We start from the raw sequence: 22,772 nt of genomic DNA, 5'->3' as shown, positions 1-22,772 counted from the left end.
TGAGTTTCAATAGGGCAATGATCATGGCTTCTCTTAGTGAGGGGGTAGATTCTGTTTGTCATGGGCGTCCCCATACATTTCCACAAGATGAGGTGTGAGTTGTTGGATAAACGCTTTATAAAACTCACTGGTGAAGCCGTCTAGGCCAGGTGCCTTACCATTTGGGAGCGATCTGACCACCTTAGTGACTTCTTCCACCGTCACCGGTTGTGAGAGGTATTCTCTCTGCGCATCTGAAAGCCATGCTATCGCCACTTCCTCCAGATAAGACAGAATCTCAGGCTGTGGTGCAGTAACTCGTAATGCATACAGATCACTATATGTTGCCATAAACGCCCGCAATATACTCTTTGTGTCGTAATGGAATGTACCACTATCGTCTTTTATGGAAAGGACTGTTTGAGGTGTATTTCCTGAGCAGACTTTATTTGTCAAAACACGACCCGGCCTGCCCCCCTCGCCGTATGTGCGTGCATTTTGCTGTTTTGATAGGTATTTGAGTTAATCTTCTGCAAACTCCTGATATTCTGACATGACCTTTCTAATGTCACTTAGTATAGCCGTGTTTCGCTTGTGTTAGTACTAACCCTGGGCGTCCGATTCGGCTACGCCCACGGAGTAGGCGTAGTGTTGCCTTCTACGCATTTTGCGTAGACAGCGTAGCCGGCAACACTATGCCCACTCCGTGTGCGTAGCCGAGTCGGCCGCCACCCGCCTCCCTCCCGCCCTCCCCTAGATACATTATTTAAGCAACTACCCTGAATAAAACAATTTTAAAGCACTTACCTTGTCCGGGGCTCGTCCGGGGCTCCCTCTTTGAATAGCGTCCTTTCCTGGAAACAAATGCGCATGCGCGGCCGCCCGCGCATGCGCATTTCTCGGGAGAAATGCGCATGCGCGGCCGCCCACTGGTTTGCCCTGTTCCCATCATGCACTGGGACAGGAACAGACTAATTTGCATATAGCCAAGTTCTGAGCTGGGATGGTGCAGTGAGCTAAAAAACGGTGATGGATCAAGCCCTGATCTTTGGACTGGGTTAGAGTGGTCTGCTTAATTCAGGCACTCTGTTCATCACCACCCCCTTTTCTGAATCATTTTGTCCACCATAAGCGTGGAAGGGTATACTCAGATGTGAGTCCCTTGCTCATTGCACCATCAGGATTCAAGCAAGCCGGGCCGACGACGCCTGAAATGGCAGAAACCGGTCCCCGGAAGCTTGTTTCCTTCCCAGTACAAGAATTGGCTTGGTAGTTTGGTTTGCCCTGTTCCCATCATGCACTGGGACAGGAACAGACTAATTTGCATATAGCCAAGTTCTGAGCTGGGATGGTGCAGTGAGCTAAAAAACGGTGATGAATCAAGCCCTGATCTTTGGACCCGCCTTGCACTGCTTATGCCTTTACATATTAAATCACTTGTGTCATGTTCAATGACATAAATAAAAACATCACTAATGACATTTGAAATTACATCATTGATAACAACACTGTACAGGGCAGATGTGCAAGTTATAGGTACTTGCTGGGCACCACGGTACCTGTTGTTTGATACAATGGTACCTGTTACCCGAATAAGCTTTTTTTGTTTAAGAAAAACTTTTTAAATAAAGGTGTGGGTCCTTTTAGGTCTCTACAACATTGCATTGGGTAAATTATAGTGAGTTCACTCTGTCCCCTTACGAGCTATTGACAACAGTTTTTAGAGGACTTGGGCAACGAGACCGCTAGTCCAGTAAAGGCAGCCACTGTATTTTCTTTCTAGCTGCCATCTGCCTATCAAATTTTTTGGTACTATGGTACCAGCCTTCGTACCGTGATACCAAAATGGCCCAATGGAGAAAATGCTCCCATCGCCAATAAGAAGGCATAATTCGTTTAATGTTTGGTACAGCGCAACTCCCTCTGCACCAACTGTCCAGATATACCTATGTTTTTGAATCCCTTCATGATCATTTTCACAGAAAGTGTGCATTTTGTGAGTTTTTGAGAAATTAAGGTTCAAAATGTCTAGATATGTGGAAGGTTGGGTATACAGGACTTCCGTACGATTCTCGCTGGCAATCACTATAAACAATAGATTGATCCAACTGGCCGAAGGGGCTTTTTCCCCATCAAAAGCCTCACTCCTGCAGGAGCTAGAGGCTCCAGCGGGAGCTCATACTCTGACTTGACGCAACATGAAGAGAAATGTTATGGCCACAATTACAGGACTCAGTCCCCATATCCTGGAAATAGAAGGTGGCAGCATAGGGATGTCCTGACCCCCTAGCCCTTTTGTATGTTTAGCCTTCCTGGGGTCTCGCTAGAGCCAGTGCAGGAACTTTCCTCCCACTGGAGTCCCTTGGGAGCCAAAATGGCCCCCTCATGTGATCCCGTAGTCGTTCAGGATCAGGTGATTAAACCAAAAAATGGTGTATCTGGGGTTTTAAGCCGTCTTGTTGTGGATGGGCATTGGGCCATGCTGCAGGCCAGGCCCAGCAGCAAACACGAGGCCAGTCATCTGCAGGGGGTTGGAATCAAGGCCAGGCATGCAGCATGGCCTGCACCCATATAGTTCACTGAAGTACCTATAACGTGTGCACCCGACATGCACTGCTTATGCCTTCACATATTACATCACTCGTGTCATGTTCAATTACATATTTAAAAACATCACTGATGACATTTGAAATTACATCATTGATAACAATACTGTACATGGCAGATGTGCAAGTTATAGTTACTTGCTGGGCACCACGGTACCTGGTGTTTGATAGCATGGTTCCTGCTACCCGAATAAAGTTTTTTGGTTTAAAAAAAACATTTTAAATACCTGTGTGGGTCCTTTTAGGTCTCTACACCGTTGCATTGGGGAATTATAGTGAGTTCACTCTGTCCCCTTACGAGCTATTGACAACATTTTGAAGAGGACTCGGGCAACGAGACCCCGAGTCCTGTAATGTCAGCCACTGTATTTTGTTTCTAGCTGCCATCTGCTATATATTTTTTGGTACTATGGTACCAGCCTTCGTACCGTGATATCAAAATGGCCCAATGGAGAAAAATGCACCCATCGCCAACAAGAGGGCCCAACTTTTTTAATGTTTGGTACAGCGCAATTCCCTCTGCCCCAACTGTCCAGATATACATATATTTTGTAATCCCTTCATGATCATTTTAGCACCTCTTTATAAGTAAATTTCTCTAAAAAGGCTGAACGGATTGACACCAAATCACAAAATACACGCTTGCTTTTTGTCAAACTTAGGGGTCGATTAGGATCGCGGACGGACTCAAGTCCGTCCGCGACCCCAGAGTAGGAGGGAACGTCCGCATGGGCTGCGGTGTTCCCTCCGTGCAGATTAGGATGTGACCGCCAGGGTGGCGGTCACATCCTCTATCTTTAACATTGCGACGGGTGCAGCTTCAAGCTACACCCGCCGCAATGTTAAAAATGTTAAAAATTGCATGCACTGCATTTGCGTGCACAAAGAGGCAGGCACCGCGCAGTGCCTGTAGCTTTGTTCACGCAAAGGCAGGGGGTACCCTCACCCCCTCTTCACCCAGGGGGCCCGCAACGGGCCCCCGAAGTGAAGGTCGTACGCTTTCCCACGGCGGAAAAGCCGCCGTGGAAAAGCATACATTCTACACCATCCTAATATGGCTGGCGGTGTCTGACAGACACCGCCAGCCACTTAAAAGCTTTTCCGCCGCGGGGTCTTTCTAGGCTCCGTGGCGGTTTTCCCGCATCCTCCGGGCTGGCGGTGGCTTCCGCCGGCCCGGAGGATGCGGGAAAGCCGCAATCATAATAGGCCCCTTGGTTTGAATCCAATCAGCCGTTTTTTTCTGCAGTTGTGACAGAAGATTACTATATATGAGCATTAGCCTGAGAAAACACTGCTTTGGAACACCCCCTTTTTCTTGGTCTCAACTTGACAGATCGCCATTGAGCTTTCTAGCGAGGACCGGAGGTGGATGCACAGTGGCAATTACCTCAGTACTATATATATATATATATATATATATATATATATTCACTGAAAAAACCATAGGTTTTACACACGTTATAGTTAGGAAGTAGCATTTACAAAACCTATGAAATTCACTGAAAAAACCATAGGTTTGACACCAGTTATAGTTAGCTGGAAATTTTACTGATATAAAACCAATGAAATTCCACGTTATAGTTAGTTGGACTCACTATAACTTGCGCGTGTAATGCACTGCTGATGACGTCACATATTATATCACTCATGACATCACTGATGACACCATCCAGTGAATGTGTGTCTTTCTGAAAAATAAATATGTGTTACATATGTATATATTATTGAATATCTTAGTGAATACATATATTACTGAGTAATGCTTAAATATTTAAATATATGTATTAGTGTTTCACTTTGTGTATAAGTGGCTGCATGGGTTGATGAGTAGGTACATGTGTATGCATATAGGTTATTAGATGTTTTTCTTAGTATCAGTATGAGTGTTTGCATGGTTTGGTGGGGGTATTACTTACTACATAGATGCAAGAATGACTGAGTCTCTGTTTGTATGTGTTTTGAAGACAGCATATGTGCACGACTGTATGGGTGGATTAGTGTGCATATGTCTGTGTTAGTGAGTGAATGACTGTCTTATTAGTGTCTTTATCAGTAACTACATATGTTTTAATGTAGTATATGTGAATATTGATGTATATAAGTGACTATATGTGAGAGTGAGGGATTGTAAGAGTTCCTGTTTAAATTAGTATGTGGTTCTATAAGTGATTTTTTAAGAGAGTAAGTATGTGTAAGTTTCCTTAGAAGTAAAGTGGTAGTGTGTGTATAGCTGTTTATGCAAATAAATGGATGTTCAATAGTTTATTTGCATGTGTGAGTATGTGTGTGAAAAACTTTTGGATGACTGTCGGTGTGTAACAGGATGTGTACGTGTATCACTACATATGATTAGTGAATATATGTATGACTGACTATATAGAACTGTTGGTGAATTAGTGCATGTGTATATAGATGGTGGAATTATTGAATTGGTTGTTGTAACTGGTATGGGTATCTCCATTTTTTTGAACATTTTAGTTTCTATTTTTGAATATGCGTTTCAAGGGTTAGATTACAGTGAAAGGAGGTCTGTCACTGTGTCACAAGGATGGTGTCATCAGTGATGTCATGAGTGATGTAATATGTGACGTCATCAGCAGTGCATTACACGCGCAAGTTATAGTGAGTCCAACTAACTATAACGTGGAATTTCATTGGTTTTATATCAGTAAAATTTCCAGCTAACTATAACTGGTGTCAAACCTATGTTTTTTTCAGTGAATTTCATAGGTTTTGTAAATGCTACTTCCTAACTATAACGTGTGTAAAACCTATGGTTTTTTCAGTGAATTTCATTGGTTTTTAAAATGCTAATTCAGAAATATCTCGTGTATACAACCTATACTTTTGTCAATAAAGTTCTGGCAATATTTTTTTCAGAAACAAGCCGTTTTCTTCACTGTTCAAGTTGCATAGAGACTCCTTGTAAAGCGATACAGAATTAGAAAGTCTGTACCTTGCCTTTTTTTCAACGCATTAAAATTTGCCTGTAAATAAAAATATCCTTTCTAAACTTTCGTGCACGACCCGGTGTGCGCACTCTCGGCAACAGTTCTCAATAAAATGGATAGCGCATTTCCAGGCTTTCGTGCGCGACCGACTGCGCGCACCCGCCTATTTATTTCGTGAAAACTTTGCAATCTGAACTTATTGAATTTCTTCATAGACCCATCAAAGAACTTATACTACGTCAAAGAGACTAAACCTAGGCTTCTTTTTTAATATTATGAAAATTTTCATTAAATGGAGCCGAATGTCTTTTTAAACTTTTGTGTGTGACCGAATGTACACACCTTGGTATTTTAAAAAAAAATATAAAAGGTTTTATACTTTAACAATTGTATGCTTGAATCGAGCTCAGAAGATATATTAAATCCGGATATGTTTGGATTTACTCCTTTTCACGTTTTGAAACTTCGCTGAATTAGACCGCTACTTCCAAATGGCGTACGTGACCAGATACTATCACCACGTACACGTCCTGAGACGTGCATGTGAAGTCATGTGACTTGAAAACAACACTTCCAATTGGTTCTTAGTAGTTTCTATTCTGAAATTTACACGGAGAACTCCACCCACTTCTCTCACTATCTTTTCTACTCTCAAAAGAGAACGACGTTCAACACCCTTCGGAAGACTTTGCTGAAATGGCTGCCGCCCCGCATTCATCTTCCGAATCTGAAGGAAATGAGCGACTACCTTTAAAAAGAAAAAAGGAATCTTTTATTTGGCAATTTTTCACTTATCCTGAAGAACAAAAGAAAGTGAATGCGCAAAAAAGTTACCTGCACAATATGCAATTCGGTTCTCCCAAGAGGAAATCCAAGAAAAAAATATTCCTTTTCCATACATACCATGGTGCGGCATGTCAAACAAGTGCACCCTGTGGAATTTGCAAAGGCATCGACAAGAGCCCTGGCCACGCTATTACCATCAGAGGTGGCCAGCACATCTTCTGGTGGACGACCTTATCTCCATCGAGTGCTGTGATGGACTTGAGACCATATCTTGCAAAGGTGCACATGAAATGCAACGAGTGTGGAGAAATTCTTCTGTACGGAGAGCAGAGCCTCGTTCTTACTAAACTAAAAATTGAGAGTCATAAATGCCCCGAGAAAAGATACATTTCTTCATTTCATTTTGATCCTGTGTCACACTTGAAAATGTTGTTGCAAGTTTAAAAAATCAAAAACAACATAACAGTTGTTTAAAAAAAAAAAAAAAAAGTTATTTTCAGAACTAACTCATTGTACCAAAAACAGCTCCAGGAGCATATTATAAAGGGGGTTTATCTCCGCTTTTTTGCCTTTCGTTCGTGCGCGACCGTGTGCGCGCACCCGCCTATATATTTCGTGAAAACTTTGCAATTGCAACTTATTAAATTTCTTCATAGACCCATCAAAGAACTTATACTACGTCAAAGACACTAAACCTAGGCTTCTTTTTTATTATTATGAAAATTTTCATTAAATGGAGCCGAATGTCTTTTTAAACTTTCGTGCGTGACCGAATGTACACACCTTGGTATTTAAAAAAAATATATATAAAAGGTTTTATACTTTAACAATTGTATGCTTGAATCGAGCTCAGAAGATATATTAAATCCGGATGTGTTTGGATTTACTCCTTTTCACGTTTTGAAACTTCGCTGAATTAGACCGCTACTTCCAAATGGCGTACGTGACCAGATACTGTCACCGCGTACACGTCCTGAGACGCGCATGTGAAGTCATGTGACTTGAAAACAACACTTCCAATTGGTTCTTAGTAGTTTCTATTCTGCAATTTACACGGAGAACTCCACCCACTTCTCTCACTATCTTTTCTACTCTCAAAAGAGAACAACGTTCAACATCTTTCGAAAGACTTTCTTTTCACGCGTTAATGTGAAATACTGAGATTGTTACAGGATTTTCTATCAGATATGTGTTCCCATTTCTGTTGAAGCACTAACACCGTGGAAAATTCCACCGATAGCAGTGATATTTTTAACGCCGAGCTCCGGCGATTTTTATCACTTAGAAGCCTTCCTATTATGAAGGTTTATCTCCTAAGTCTCTGATTCTCAAACTGTGCAACGCGGCTCCCCTGTGTGCCGTAAGGAAGTGCTAGGGGCGCCGCCCACACTCTAGTGTGACTAACCATCTATAATTTCCACAGACATCTCTACCCTGTTATCTGCAATTGTGAGCATCAAAAGGAGCTGCGCTACGCCCCTGTGAGAGGCCTCACTCCCACTGCTGCAACGGCTTGGCAGTCCTCCAGATGCACAGGAACAGCCCCTCCGATCCATTGAAGTTCTGTGTAGGTCTCAATACCACTTACAAAATGAAAATAAGCACTGAAGAATATTCAAGTATGTAGTACTCCTCCTGCTACAGCATACAAAATGCATTCTATTACCTATAAAAAAGTCAAACACCCACGCTACAATCATATAGAACACTTCCTCTAAAGAAGCCTGTGAATAACTTTAAAACATCAGGTTAACCTTTTTTTACTCTCTCATCATTATTAAAGATAAGTATTTACAATGCTATATTAAACAATGCCATGGTTCTTGCTTTTTAATTTTACAAATCTTGCAATCTTTCACAAACCCAATACTCATGGCTTCTTTTTCATGACAAACATCTTGCAATATTACATACCTACATAGAATAACAGAAAAAACATAACACTACAAAGGCCGAACACTCTACTAAACGCAGATTTGTAACCTATGGGGCAGATTTATGTTAACTACTTCATACCCAGATATGCACCAGTTAATGTGCACCACAGTATGCTAGTGCTCTGTTACCCATGGTGTGCCACATTTGAAATGTGGCGCACCATGGTACAAAAACACCATACATGCGTAACACATCTGTGCTGAAAAAGTAATACATTACTAGAGTTGCATCGCAAGTGTGATGCAGCTCCAGCAAGGCTCACCAATGCACTATATTCACAATACTGCGTCAATACCTACGCCTGCTTCAAGCACATGCACAGTTTTGAAACAGCATGGGTCTGAAAGTCACTGAGTGAAATATCATGTATTACAGTCAGCCACTTTCAAGACGCATTCCTTCAGAGGAACACTTCTTTATGGTGCAGGGCTTTAGAATGTGACATATCTCCTAGATCCATAACGTTGTAAATATGGTACATTATTTCCACTGTCATTGTATTAAATAAACTGACAAAATTGTGGCGCAAAGAGACGCAACGTCAACATAAAGCTGCCACAATGTGTTTTAAAGTGCCCTTTAAATTACAACCAACACTCTCTTTGAAGAGACCCCTCAGGTTTTTTTAACACCTGTTAAGTCCTTCCATGCTCATAACAGAGCCGCTCCATCACGAGCATTGCCTCAGCTGTCCTCAGGATGGACCAGTTTTGTCATGGGCTTGCCGCTGTGCTTGCACAGCACTAATATTGCGCCTCCATGACACGTTCTATTGACTAAGCAGAGCCATGACAGAACCACTGTATCATGAACAGATCTCAACCGTGGCTCATGAAGGAGTAGCTCTATCATGAGCATAGAAGTACCACTCAGCCCCCCGGCCCCCTAATGCTGTGGCAGAATTGCCACTGCAGCAAAGAACTTAAACTCCTGGAAAGAACAACATGTAACATTTAATATCATTTCCCACCAATGTTTTCATATATCAGTGTTGCTGAACTCACTCAGTGAAATGTCGCTCATTTCATTAAATCACTTTTAAAGCATGCCTTATAACAATGCACCCAATCCTATGTGGAAGTGCTTATATTAAACATGACATTGCTTTAAGCAGGATAGACAAAGAAATGACACAGTGATGTAAAAGTTTCTTTATTTTTTATACTTACCTAAAAAATAATAAAAAAGTAAAGTAAATTTCTTTTAAAAACGTAGTACCTGTGGAAGAAAAGTAAAAATAAGATTATAATGTACATTTCATAAAATAAAAAAAAGTAGGAGTCAATAAGAGAGAGGCAGAGAAAACTCTCGGATGTTATTAGTTGTACTTACCTTATAAATATAATATCTGTGGAAGACAGTAAAAAAATATGTTATAATACATATTTCTAAATTCAATGTAACAAAATAACTCAAACAACATATTAAATGGTTTATTTTTGCTGTCCTCAGAATACATTGATTTTCACTATAAACAGTGATTTCAATATTAATCATCATATAACAGCGGGGAAAAAAAACACAATCAAAATGAATGTGTTTAAAAAACCCATCCAAAATCTCCAAACATATTATAAATACCTGAAAAAAATATATCTTAAATGTTTTTCTCAAATTCGCAATTTCTTGAGTAAGCACACTACATCTTCCACAGTTACAAACTAATTAAACTATACGACCTATTTTTAAATATATCTCAAAAAAACACCGTGCAAGTATCTCCTATAGAAATCTATCTTAAGTATACATTTTCTTCTCTCATACCTTTCCGCATGGCCAAATTGTATAAGTTAACTCATTACCTTTTAAATACCTCTCCCAAAAACATGCGTCCATATATGTTCTAAAATAATTATCTAAAGTACTCATTTTCTTCTCTCATATTTTTCCACATGGCCAAATACTATGAGTTAAGTAGTTTTTTTCTGAAATTTCTTAATCTTAATCTTATCTATTCTTTTGTGAACCTTTACAGTAAAAATGTGTAACATGCTTTATACCACCAAACATTAACTACATTTCTACCTGATGTTATCACTATACCAAACACAAATTTCATTTATAGATTTGTAGACCCTCAGTCACATGATATTTGTAAACAAGAAAGTTTCATATCTTTACAGTATTAATCTTCCTACAGCAAGTGATTCTACTGAAATTTGGGTTCCAAAAATAGCAGATAGGAGTTAGTTAAGGCAAAAGGCAAACGTTTCTTAAAAGTCAATTGGGTATCATTGCAAAGCGTCCAGCCACTTCCACACTTCAAATAAGCTGTATAATGTCCTGATGATGTGGAAGGCCCTTCATGAAAAATAATGGCTACAGTTACAAATGTTCGTCTAGAAATAGATACTTGAGTAGCCACAACATTTTTCATTAAAGTTGACAATTTACTCCCATCAGCTCTGCATCGTTGAAACATTAATATTACATATTGTCCATATCTATGGATAAATAAAGTTGATAACATTTCAGACTTACATTGAGAACAGACCATGTTCTGATGCGCATCTTTAACTAGTTTATTAAAAGACACTTCTTTACAGTCTGGTAATGTTAAATATATAAATCTTTCACTGTGTATATCAGTACTACTTGAAAATGAGCAATTATCACAGTTATGTTCCCATTTATAAGAAAGGCCAAAAAGATTATCAATATCTACACCTTCATCTTCCAAAACTGTAAACATATACATAATAAATTCCTGACAATCTTGCTGAATATTCTGTGAACATTGATTTACTCCTGCACATATGTCTAAAACATTCCTTAGTTCTGAAACACTTCCTACTTCACTTTCACCACTACTACATTTTTCAAATATAGAATTTAAGGAATAGCAAAATGTTTGCTCCTGATTTTCTACAATCTGTTCCCTAACATTTTTTAGAAAAAAAACAACATTAACTACTACATTTGCATAACAGTTGACACCAGACCTGTTTTCAAACTTAAATCCAACAATCTCTTCAATACTAACCGTTTTCTTATGCCTACCAACAACAGCTACATCTTTTTTTCGTCGTTTCTCAACTACTTCAGCACATTTCTCCTAATGTTTCCTTTTCTGACCAACCATACGCCTTTCAATTAAAGGATATTGAGGTAAACTTGGAGCATATTCTCTTCTTAACCTATTATACTCCTTCACACGATTTAAATCTGCACTAATCTTTGTCTCATCATAATCAATTAAATAAAGTCCACATAAAGTTCTAATTCGCGATAAAGCAACATATGCCATACCCTCTTTGAATACAGTGCTTCAAATATTTACCAAAGCACAATCTACACTTAAACCTTGAGATTTGTGAATAGTCACTGCATATGCCAAACAAATTGGAAATTGCTTCCGTCGGACATATAAGTCTTTCACAAGCAAAAAACGATTTGAACAGCGACTAATTTGCTGAACTTCCTCAATTCCATCAAATTTTATTCTTAAAAATTCAATCTCATCTCTATTTGTATAATTAACAAAACCAACAACATTACCCATTGCTCCATTTACCAATCCTCTTTCTACATGTAAATTTCTCCTTAAAATTATCCGACAATTTAAACATACATACAGATTTTTCTCTAAACCAGCAGTTTTAGATATACTTTTTTGAAGAGAATCCAATTTTAACTTCAACTTTTCAGACAAAACAATAGTACTACCTTCATGCTCTATTCTATCTTTAGCTTCCAGTTTCCTAATTTGTTGATTTTCTAAATTCAACATTTTCTCATTAAAAACTGAACATTCTTTCACAGTTGGCATCAAGCATATCACTGATTTATCTGCTACCTCTTTACTATATATTTTCTCAGGCACATTATCTTCATTAGGAAACAGCTTGGAAAGTAATCGTGTTCGTAGAGTGTGTTTCGCATCTTCAGTTAGTTTTCCAATCCTGATATCTTGAAGAATATTTCCATATTTAGTATCCTTTGCCTGTCGCATATTTTGAATCAGTTCAGTATATTTGAAATGTGACCATATATTAACATTTCCAATACTGCCCAGGCACTTTCTAGTCTCCTCATGCGTAACAGTTTCAAATACAGGTTGTCCTTTCACTGGAGTTAGTTGGAGTAGATCTCCAAAAACTATGACATGTTTACCTCCAAATAACACATCATACTCTGTCTTAAGTATCTGTTGCATTCTTAAATGCACGAAAGCAAGCATTAAATTAGATACCATGCTTACTTCATCAATAATAAGAAGTTTCATTTTTTTAAGCACTCTAGAAACTTCAAAACAAGCTTCTCCAGATAGCTTGTGATATTGTAATTTATTTTCATGTTCAACTGGCAGCTTCAGTAAATGATGTAAAGTAATACCTTTAATATTATGTGCTGCCAATCCAGTTGGAGCAGTAACAACCCACGACAGTGTTGACTGAGTTCTTTGCTGTAAATATGTAGTAATTCCTTTAATTACGAAACTTTTACCAGTTCCAGCTTCTCCACTTACATATAATCGAATAGGTTCAAATGACATACATGAGCAATCTTTTCTCTCATGACGAAAGCCATGCTCAATGTGCTCTGTCACTTCATCATATATCTGTCTTTGCTCAATATTAAATTGCTTCTTTAATTCTTCTAAGTTGATTACTTCCTCTTGACCTTGCTGCATTGCTCTTTCCACCTCATCCATGGCAGTGGCTGCTTCGTTTTGGATAATTGGTTGTCCCAGTGGATCTTGACTTAATGAAGCCGAACTTTGACTATCTTGTGAACTATCTCTAGCAATCTCCGCTGCAATTGTCACTTCTTGCTGTATTTCATCATTCAACATTTGCAGATAATTACTAAAAACAGTACATTCAATACTACTTTTAGATGCGTTGAATGAATCTTCATAACTATCAAAGTCCCCAAGTAGTTCCTCTTCTCTACACCATGGTTTAAAGAGTTGCAAAAGAGCAAAATAGTAAAATTCTCTTTTGACAGCTGTTTCGCAACTCAGTTTCCGATGATTAATCAAGTGTCCTTTTCTTTGCTTCACCAGACATCCTTCTTGTCCAATTACAGCATATACACCTTTATCAATGTTCTCTGTAACATTCCTTTTAAAAGTGTAGTTTTGAAGTATTTCATACAGACAAATGTTTTCTAGAAGAGTACTTCTATTTGGATAGTATGTATCCAACATATTTGTTTTCAGAATGTCTGTACTGTTTGGTTCTTTCTGGGCTAAATATTCAATTTCTTGCACAGGTTTTAGAACACGGTTTCGTGTTTCTGCAAGACCCAAACTCACCCAGAGAATAGTCCTTGATTTAGCATAAAGACTTGCTGATGATAATCGGTCACAACATTCATATGCTCCAATTTCTCGATGAGACAACATCTTCAAACTGTACGTATACAATTTCTTGCTTAGGCTCTTTTCATGAGAAATGTCTTCCCACATCTCCTTCAGTTCCGTCTTTTCAGATTTTGTGATGTAAGACGTTAGATATCGAGCCACAGCAGTAGAGTTGTCTGCAACATATTGTATGTCCATGTTAGCATTCCACATGGACAAAATGACTGGGTTATAGTCATTTATATATTTGGATTCTTCACCTCTTCTTAAATTGTACGTATTTTTAGGTGACCTTCTTCTGATGTTATGTCGCAAAGATGACATCAAATTGTTGACTCTTCCTTTTGAAAGTACCGGTCGTGCAAATCCAAAACGACATTTGGTGTAGAATTTACTCTTTGATTTGAATTTTCGCCGACAATATTTTCCACAACGATGACTTTGAAAGCGTAACACTTTTCCTCTTAAGTCCTTATCAGTTGTACTATTAGGTATGTCACAAGTGGCATACTGTTCAATAAAAGACAGTACAGTCTCATCCGAGTCTCTTCCAAATTTAGGAGCATCCTTGATCCATAACAGCATATGAATATGAGGAGCACCTCTTGCTTGGTATTCTTTTCTCCAAAAGAAATCCAGTACTTCACCAAGAGGCGGATTTTTCTTGTTTGTAAGAAAAGACATCATAGCTTCAAATCTATGATTAAAATATCTGCAAACATTAACCGGATCTAACGAACACAGTTCTCCAGGTGTCTTGTAGTTTATATTTTCTATGTTTGCATTCGCCTCCTGAAGAAATTCAAGTAAATCTTCCCAAGCATACTCTGCACAGCTTAGAGTTAAAAACCATGTTGGTGCTCCTAGGTTTCTAAGCATGCACTTCAAATCTCCATGACGACGGTACCAATACTCATTAGTACCACGCTGACAAGCCATTAAATTAATTAGGTGTGAATCCAAAACACTATCTTTCTGTTGCACTTTATCCATAAATTCCTTTGCTGAAATATTATGCAGATGAACTCCACGTTTTAAGATATGATTTACTGCATAAGAGAGACCAGATAAGTCACTCTCAAACAGAAGATGAAACAAATATGGAATGCATTGGCGAAACCTCGGATCTTCTGCATATAACCTTGTTGTCCGGTATTCAGATGCAGGAATCTGCATAGGTTGATCATCATATCGTGTACCTTCACCTGTAGGGAATAACTGTGGGAAACAACGACCTTCCAAACTTTCTTCCCACACACTAATAGGATTTCCTTTCGCCTTTTTCATCTGAAATAATTCAATAGCATTCCCTATTGCTTCTTTGGAATGCAGTGGATGAACACTCTAATGTTCATAAATTTCTTCACTTCTGGATAGGTCAACTTTTTCAATTTGTCCAATAGACAAATCACTCTCCTCTTCTTCACTTACATCTTCTTCTTCTATGTATACATCTTTATAGTACTTATTGTTTTGAACTAAATACAACGTTGCCTTTTTGACTTTTCTAACATCCACTAAATCTTGCCAGATTTTCTTACTCTTTGTAGGTACACCATTAACTAGAATAACTAGAGGTTCCTCTTCTACATTTTCAACACCAATTGTTTCCATATTTTTTTTAAATCAAGTGGCAAATATACAACTCTACCCTTTAATCCTCTTTGTAAATCTGAAGGATTTAATTTACCAGTCTTAGGCTCCATACGAACAATAGCCTGAAAAGGATGTACACATTGGATCAGAATAGTCTCATAAGTATTTAAATCCATCAATTCTGATGGAATATTTATCAACTCTAGATTATTATGAACAGCTCTAGCAGGCATTTTATTTTCATTTAATTTATTATAACAATATTTACAAATACGTTGCTCAAAACCCAAATCAAAATATTTTTCCACCAACAAATAAGTTGCAAAATCTTTCCATTGACCATTACTTTCATCTTCACTTTTTAAATATAAATCAACTAACCTAGTTTGACTTTTGTAATGAATGCGTCGACAACAGACACAAGAAAAATTTGGTTTCTCACCTGCAATTACCTTAAACTTTATTATTTCCTGTTCAAAATGATCAATATTAACATGTCCAACATTTTCTAACACATTTCCTTCTATAATTATATCAGTTTCTGCATTACCTTCCTCTGGACCAAAATAACTTACCTCAATTTCTGCACAAATCTTCTTAACATCTAATTCACATCCATACAAAAGAGCACTATTTAACTGTTTAAGTTTAAGTGCTGGACTTTTTGCATAATACAACTTTCTCACCAATTTTCTCATTTTAGTATGATGCACTGCTAACATCCTGAAGTGATGAAACACACTCTGGCATATTTTTTTAGAAAGACAAGCCAGAGAATGACCTTGCAGACCTATTTTTTCTCGCACTCTGCAATGATCTAATTCTTGCAACATAACAATTTTTTTCTAAGACTTTCTTTAGTGTACTTACGTAAGAAATTGCGAAAGAAATCAATTGAATCCTGTCGTACACTACAAATGCTACTACAATTCCAACTGTAAACAGGAACATTAGCACGTCCCCCTGAAGCTTCTCCAGCCATCACCTCTTCTGCATTTCTAACCACAATTTTCTCTTTCTCAATTACACATCCCTCCTTCACCTCGTATCCTCCACCACTGGTGTCAACTGCATGCAACAAATCGTTACTTTGAAAGTAACTCTCTTCATTAAAAAATGGTTCAGACGTTGAAGTATGCATCCACTTCCCAGAAAACACTTTACAAAAATTACTCCTATTTATGTGTCTCTTCCATTTACTTTTAGCTTTTAAAACTCGTATTGCCTTATTTAGCGTATTTATTCTATTAAGTACTAAAATAAATAATTTTCTTTTTGTCTCAAACGCGCGCTCAACAATACCCTCTATATATTGTTTCTTCTTAAGAAAAGCAGATCTTCTTTTAGAAATGTTATCCTTTTGTAATAAATTCGAAACTACTCTATTGTAAAACATACGCTTACTGATTTGACTAAATTGATTCATCCGAGTTTTACTGTACAGATTTTCCTGTCTCCTGATTCCAGAAACATTTTTATCTTTGGTTCCATGTCTCCTTCTCGATACTGGTATACTTTTTTCCTTGTGCACTTCAATACTAACATTTTTCCTTCCACATATTGCTCTCAAAAACCTTTTGGTATGCTTACCAGGAGCACTCTTCTTTTTATCCGTCCTATGTTCTTTTGATACTTCTTCAATTCCTTGCTTCTTCAAATTGTAAGTCCGTTTATAGAGCTTTCTTTTTTCAGTTCTGGTCGGCATCTTAATTTAAGATTTTGATGAAATTCTCAATCTGTAAAACACAAACATAACAAATATTATAGTTGACTACTAGCATATAACGTACAAATTTAAACCACAGATTCATTTTCTAAGTAGAATAAAGAAAATAACAGAAAGTCTCTGAACAGAGTAGAAAATCCTGTAGTGAATGTTGGTTCTTAATTTTATCACACTCCATATCTGTTTTAACATTATAGACAGTTTTTAATTCTAATTTTTAAAGCATACAAAGAGTACACTTTTTTTAAGAACTATGGGTCATCGTAGATGTTTTAATCTTTTTTACTACAATCTCTTTTACACTTCATGAGAACATGTCTTATCACTCTCCTAAAGCACATCAACGACGAATAGGACAAGAAAACTGTCTTCAAGAATGCTTTACTATCAAATTTTTTTTTATTTATTTAAATCTTCATAATTTTGTAGAACTTCCACCATTATATCATCAGGGACTTCTTCAAGTCCAAAGTCCTCATCTCCTTCTACCATCTCTAAGTAAGCGGAGTCTAAAGACATGTCCATAAAATAATTTTTTTCATCTATTTCCTCTTCAAAGACTGCGTCTAAAATTTCCTCCATCACTTCGTTAATGATTTCAAAATGAATTTGTTTCTCTTCTGAGGAATTCTCCATAACTAGACTCAGTTTATTCTTCTGTATCCTTTTAAAAAAATATAGAGACTAAATTATATCTTTTTTCATAAATGTATAACTTAAAAGTACCTTTACTAATTTTTAAACTACATATATTTTTATAATTTCTAACTTATTAACTCTATATATTTTAAGATACCACGTTCCTCTTGTTTTGAAAAGAAATTGGCAATATAACCCTAAACATTAACACTGATCTTTTTTTCCATTAAATAATTACTGTTGTTAAAAGACATTTTACTGTAAAATTTCTTTTTAGAGTTTCTAGATATCACAAATATTGATAATCTGTAGAAATAATATTTAGAGACCCATTTTTTCAGTTCACCAGTACAAAGAGCTATGTAAACTATATGCACTCTGAAGAGAAGGCTCACACTATACAAACCATAGCATTCACTTAACAGATTACTACTTCCCACAGAGACAGTTCCTTTTATGTTTCAACAGCATACTCACCATGTAAAAGTCATAGCATATACAGAATGTCATACTAAGCATGAAGAACAACCTCATAATAAACCTCTGCATGAATATGTAAAACAATGCCTATACATAGTATAATCACAGATATGCAGGAAAGATACCCATCACACCTAGAACCATATCATAATACCTCTTTGTAAATAAAGGAGAAAAACTGCCAAACATAATGCAACAAGATTTCAAAAATCATGAGCACTTCACAAGATTTAAGTAATGGAAACATGAAAGAATTATACTCCAATGATCCGTAAATCTGAACTCCATCAAAAAGAACACATGCACCAAGCCCATTAAAAGATAATTTCAACTGTCAGTGGAGAATATCTCAAAATACATATCTAGTATAAGCAGATACAACCCATGTGAATAATTCAAGATAAAATCATATTCCAAAATGAAATTTTACAAACATTTAAAAAAATCTTCTTCATTATTTTCATGTGCACCCAAAAAAATTACCTATGCAAAAATACCAACTCACCTGAAAAAAAGAATATAATTCCTCAAATTCTGTAATTCAGAAGGCAGGTTGTTGCTTTTCAGCACCAAACACTGTAAAAAAGAAAATAATAAAATTTAATTAACTTATTACAGACTTATTTCTTTTACAACATAGAGCCATTATAGCAAAGAACAAGCATAACAGATAAATTCCCCAAGATTCTCTATCATTACAATAAGATACAAAATGTCTCATTTATGAAACCATTGCGCCACAGATATATCACTTTTTCCCATGTTAAAACTCATGCACCAGCGACACAAGGCCTTCATAACTAAAAGCCCATGTGACGGAGAACAAGTGCATAGACAGAAAATACAGGGCCAACCATGGGCATATGCAAGCAGTACACCTGCACAGGACCACCAAACCCCAGGAGCCACCATATTAATATATATCCTTAATATAATAATCCTCTAAGGATGCATACATATTTGCGTAGCGGACCATGGCAGGAATTTGACGTGCTCTGCCTCTGTTCCACTTCCAAACACCTTGATCCACCCCCCCTCTTCAGTGGGCTGCACGCTCCGCCCCGCCCAAACCCCCTGTTACATAGCCCCCTACCTACGCTCCCTGCCCAGAGCTGCCATGACCCTATACCCACCCCTGGAAAATGTATAAGACACAGCAACAGTAAAAATCAAAGAATAGGCAACATGCAGAAAAACTGCACAGTAGATAAAGAAACGATGTTTAAGATAACCCCATTGAAAAACATGTAGTAATTTTTTTAATCTGCCATGCATCTAGCCCTCCACGACCGCTTTGGAAACTCCTGCTCTAAACCTTTACATTTCATTTTTAAAACAAACGCACATTTTTTTTCAAAGCTGCATATTAAACGCCTAAACATGTATTTAGTCGTCCACATGCAGGCACTTTCAATTACATGACTTATTTAAGTGGAATCCCTGTAATGTTGCATATCTTTCCAAAAATACACCAGTGCCTATTATTATAACGATTTTTTTTCATTCTTCATCAGTGATATTATTTTTTACATATAATGAAAATCACTATGACTTTTTAAACGACAAAGCTTACGCGGTAAAAATCACTCTGCATTTGCTTCCCTTTAAGAATGTAGTTTATCTACCCCACGCATGAGAACCTTGATATTTCCATCTGGCAGCAAATTCCGGCCTTGAATCACAAGACATGAACAACAGCCTTATTGTCACAAAAAGAAGTTAGCGTAGCATCTGTTCGCGAACATATCTTTCACTTAGCTAATATTCACAGACAACACCATTCCTTATAAAAGAGTGACCTTCCTTTACAATGTACTGAGCTTACTCCCTGAATTTTAAACGCATCCTCCACTTCAAGACAGGCTATTTTTTTTATAACTACTAAGCAATGGTTTAGTGACCGGACTGCCAAAAATTATATCAAGTCATTCTGCTACTCTTCACTCCATGCTCTGCGAGCTATTTCTGTGGACTTCCTGTTGAACTGCCAGTGCTGCGACGTTTGTGTTCCCATCTCGTTTATTTCAAAATGGATGTCCCTCCTGTCTTCGCAAACAAGCCGGAACACTTAGAACTATTTCGCCAGAAGATGCTAGACTACTACGGCATCTTAGCACTCTCGACTCTGAATACTTCATATCGATTATCATTTCGATATTCCTATTTCACCTGTGTGCAGCCTGTATTTCATTGCCTCAGCTGTGATTTCATGTGGGCCCTGGGCTTATGTCTCTGCAACTTGGTACCTCCTGAAGTGAATTACTATCATCTCATGAATCCGTTAATTGATCATGAACAGTTTTGTTTCAACGGAGGGATTATGGCCTTTGCAGCGATACAAGGAGTTCTGGGTCATTGGGATATATTCGCAGCGGCACAAGATTTCCTGACAGACAGCTACATTGAAAACCCACCGAGCTGTCCTCTGATGGTACTAGAGGCTCCGGTAATAACAGATCATGAATGCTGCTTTCCTCTTTTCAATTGGATGGCTGACATGTTTTCGGATCATAACAGTGACTTCTTGTTAGAAGCAGTTGCTGCCTACTTTGCCTATACAATCCTGGGTTAACTGTTATGCAAGCCATTGACGTCCACATTTCGTTTTGCCTCCCTATCTTTTTCACGTTTTCTTCGATATTTTCTTAACATGAACAGACCTATTGGCTTTACTAACAGTGGACATTATGATTTCCTACTGGTTAAATTTTGATCTTTTATGTGGACTACATTTTTTTTCTTCACCTACTCGATTTTGAACTTTATTTTTTAATAAAGTCTAATCTCAACAATTCTATTGTATATCTTATCTTATGTTATTTCAAACGTACTCGAACCAAAACTCGCTAATATATGCTATATGTGCCCTAATTAATGTGTAAATATAGAATGAGTTTTTTATAACTGTAAACGCAATTTCGCATTTGAACTGCTTAATTCCGCCTCAGACACCTCTGATCATATAATTTTCCATAAACTAAAATATTTTGATTATATACATGCACCTCTCGCCATTTTGTCGGTTTTGGCGCGTTTTTTTTCCCTTACACAATAGCATAACAGAAACGTGATAGTGCTTCGCATGCAGAGAGCTGATTGATAAAGACATAATGTCTAACCACTAGCATTTTCATGTATCGTTCCTAAACTGAAAGGCCAGAGACCTTCTTCCATTTATTAAAATATAATGAGCCTTATTTATGAAGGCCTTGCGCCGCCGGTGTGTCACTTTTTCCCATGTTAAAAGTGACGCACCGGCGGCGCAAGGCCTTCATAAATCTGCCCCAATATACTTCCTCATAAGAGTGTATATTTAATTTTGCTAAACCATATTCATTTTTCATCAACTATACCGTTTGTATTTTATGTACTAGTGACTATACCGATTACTTTGTTTTTTGCAATGTCTCTACTCGTATTAGATAAGAAACTTGCCTTGAAAACAGTGCATTTCTGAATAAACATTTCAAATATACACGTTCTCTCTTTTAACCCATAATCTCAACTAAAATGATTGTATACTGAAACAGTATTCATGTGTTCCACGTAACTTCAGCTGTACTAACTTAATATTTACTTTTGTCGACCTGACTTACTCATACTAGAACCCGCAGGCCTATAACAGCCCGTGAACCCTTTCTTAGTAGGTCGCGCACCATGCAGACAGTTGTACCTCTGTAAAAAAATAATTTATTACTCTTATCAAGCACCGCCGCAGTTCCGCTTCACTCAGTGTTAATCACTGCTCCCACGCTTCTACAGACCAGACGCTATGTCGTATTTCACTCCTTATCACGCTTTAATCTCCACAATAACAAACACTTCTCCGCCAGCCACCAGAGAACAGATTGCAGATGCAGAGGCACTAAGTAGTGAAATACAACATACCCTCTGCTCTATGGAAACAACCGAGCGGTAATTGTGAAAGAAAACATTCACTAGCGCTTCAAAAAAGCATTTCAATTATATAAATAGTTTTTTGAAAACGTTCCAACTACTTTGATGAGACTATCTGTGTGTGCCTCCACAGCAAAGTTCCTCAGCCGGGACTGAAGGCAGACACAGACAGACACACACACAATAGGATAACACAGGGCAACGGAGACGGAAAACAGAAGAGAGATGAAGATGCAGTCAAACAGCAGGAGTGAGAGAGATATTTTTATACTCCGTTTGGTACCTCAATTTACGAACACATTTACTGCACAAATCTGTGTACAACCTCATGGTCAGAACTTTTCATTTTATTTTACTCGACCACCTCCCCCTCTCACCCCACCAGAGCAAGCCGCGGCCACAAACTACAATGTAATGTTGTCGTCTGTCAGAAAGTTTAAGAATTCATTAAGCATTACCACTTTTTCAAGACGGTATCACATGTAATGTACCAACTTTTCATTTTATTTTACTCGACCCCCTGCCCTTCTCACCCTACGCCCACCATCGCAGGCCGCGGCCACAAACCACACTATAATTTTGTCGTCTTTCACAAACTTTAAGAATTCATTAAACATTACAACTTTTTCAACACGGTATCACATGTAATATACCAACTTTTCATTTTATTTCACTCAACCACCTGCCCCTCTCACCCTACACCCACCAATGCAGGCCACGTCCAGAAACCGCACTCTAATTTTGTTGTGTGACAGAAAGTTTACGAATTCATTAACCATTAACATTTTTTCACGACGGTATCACATGTAATTTACCATTTCTCTCTCTATCTGCATTATCTGTCTCTCTGCTAATATCATTTTTTC

This window comes from Lissotriton helveticus, chromosome 6 (genome assembly GCF_964261635.1).
Source record: "Lissotriton helveticus chromosome 6, aLisHel1.1, whole genome shotgun sequence".
In the NCBI taxonomy this organism is placed as follows: domain Eukaryota; kingdom Metazoa; phylum Chordata; class Amphibia; order Caudata; family Salamandridae; genus Lissotriton; species Lissotriton helveticus.
The sequence above is the reverse complement of the archived record's forward strand: the minus strand, read 5'-3'. Positions refer to the sequence as shown.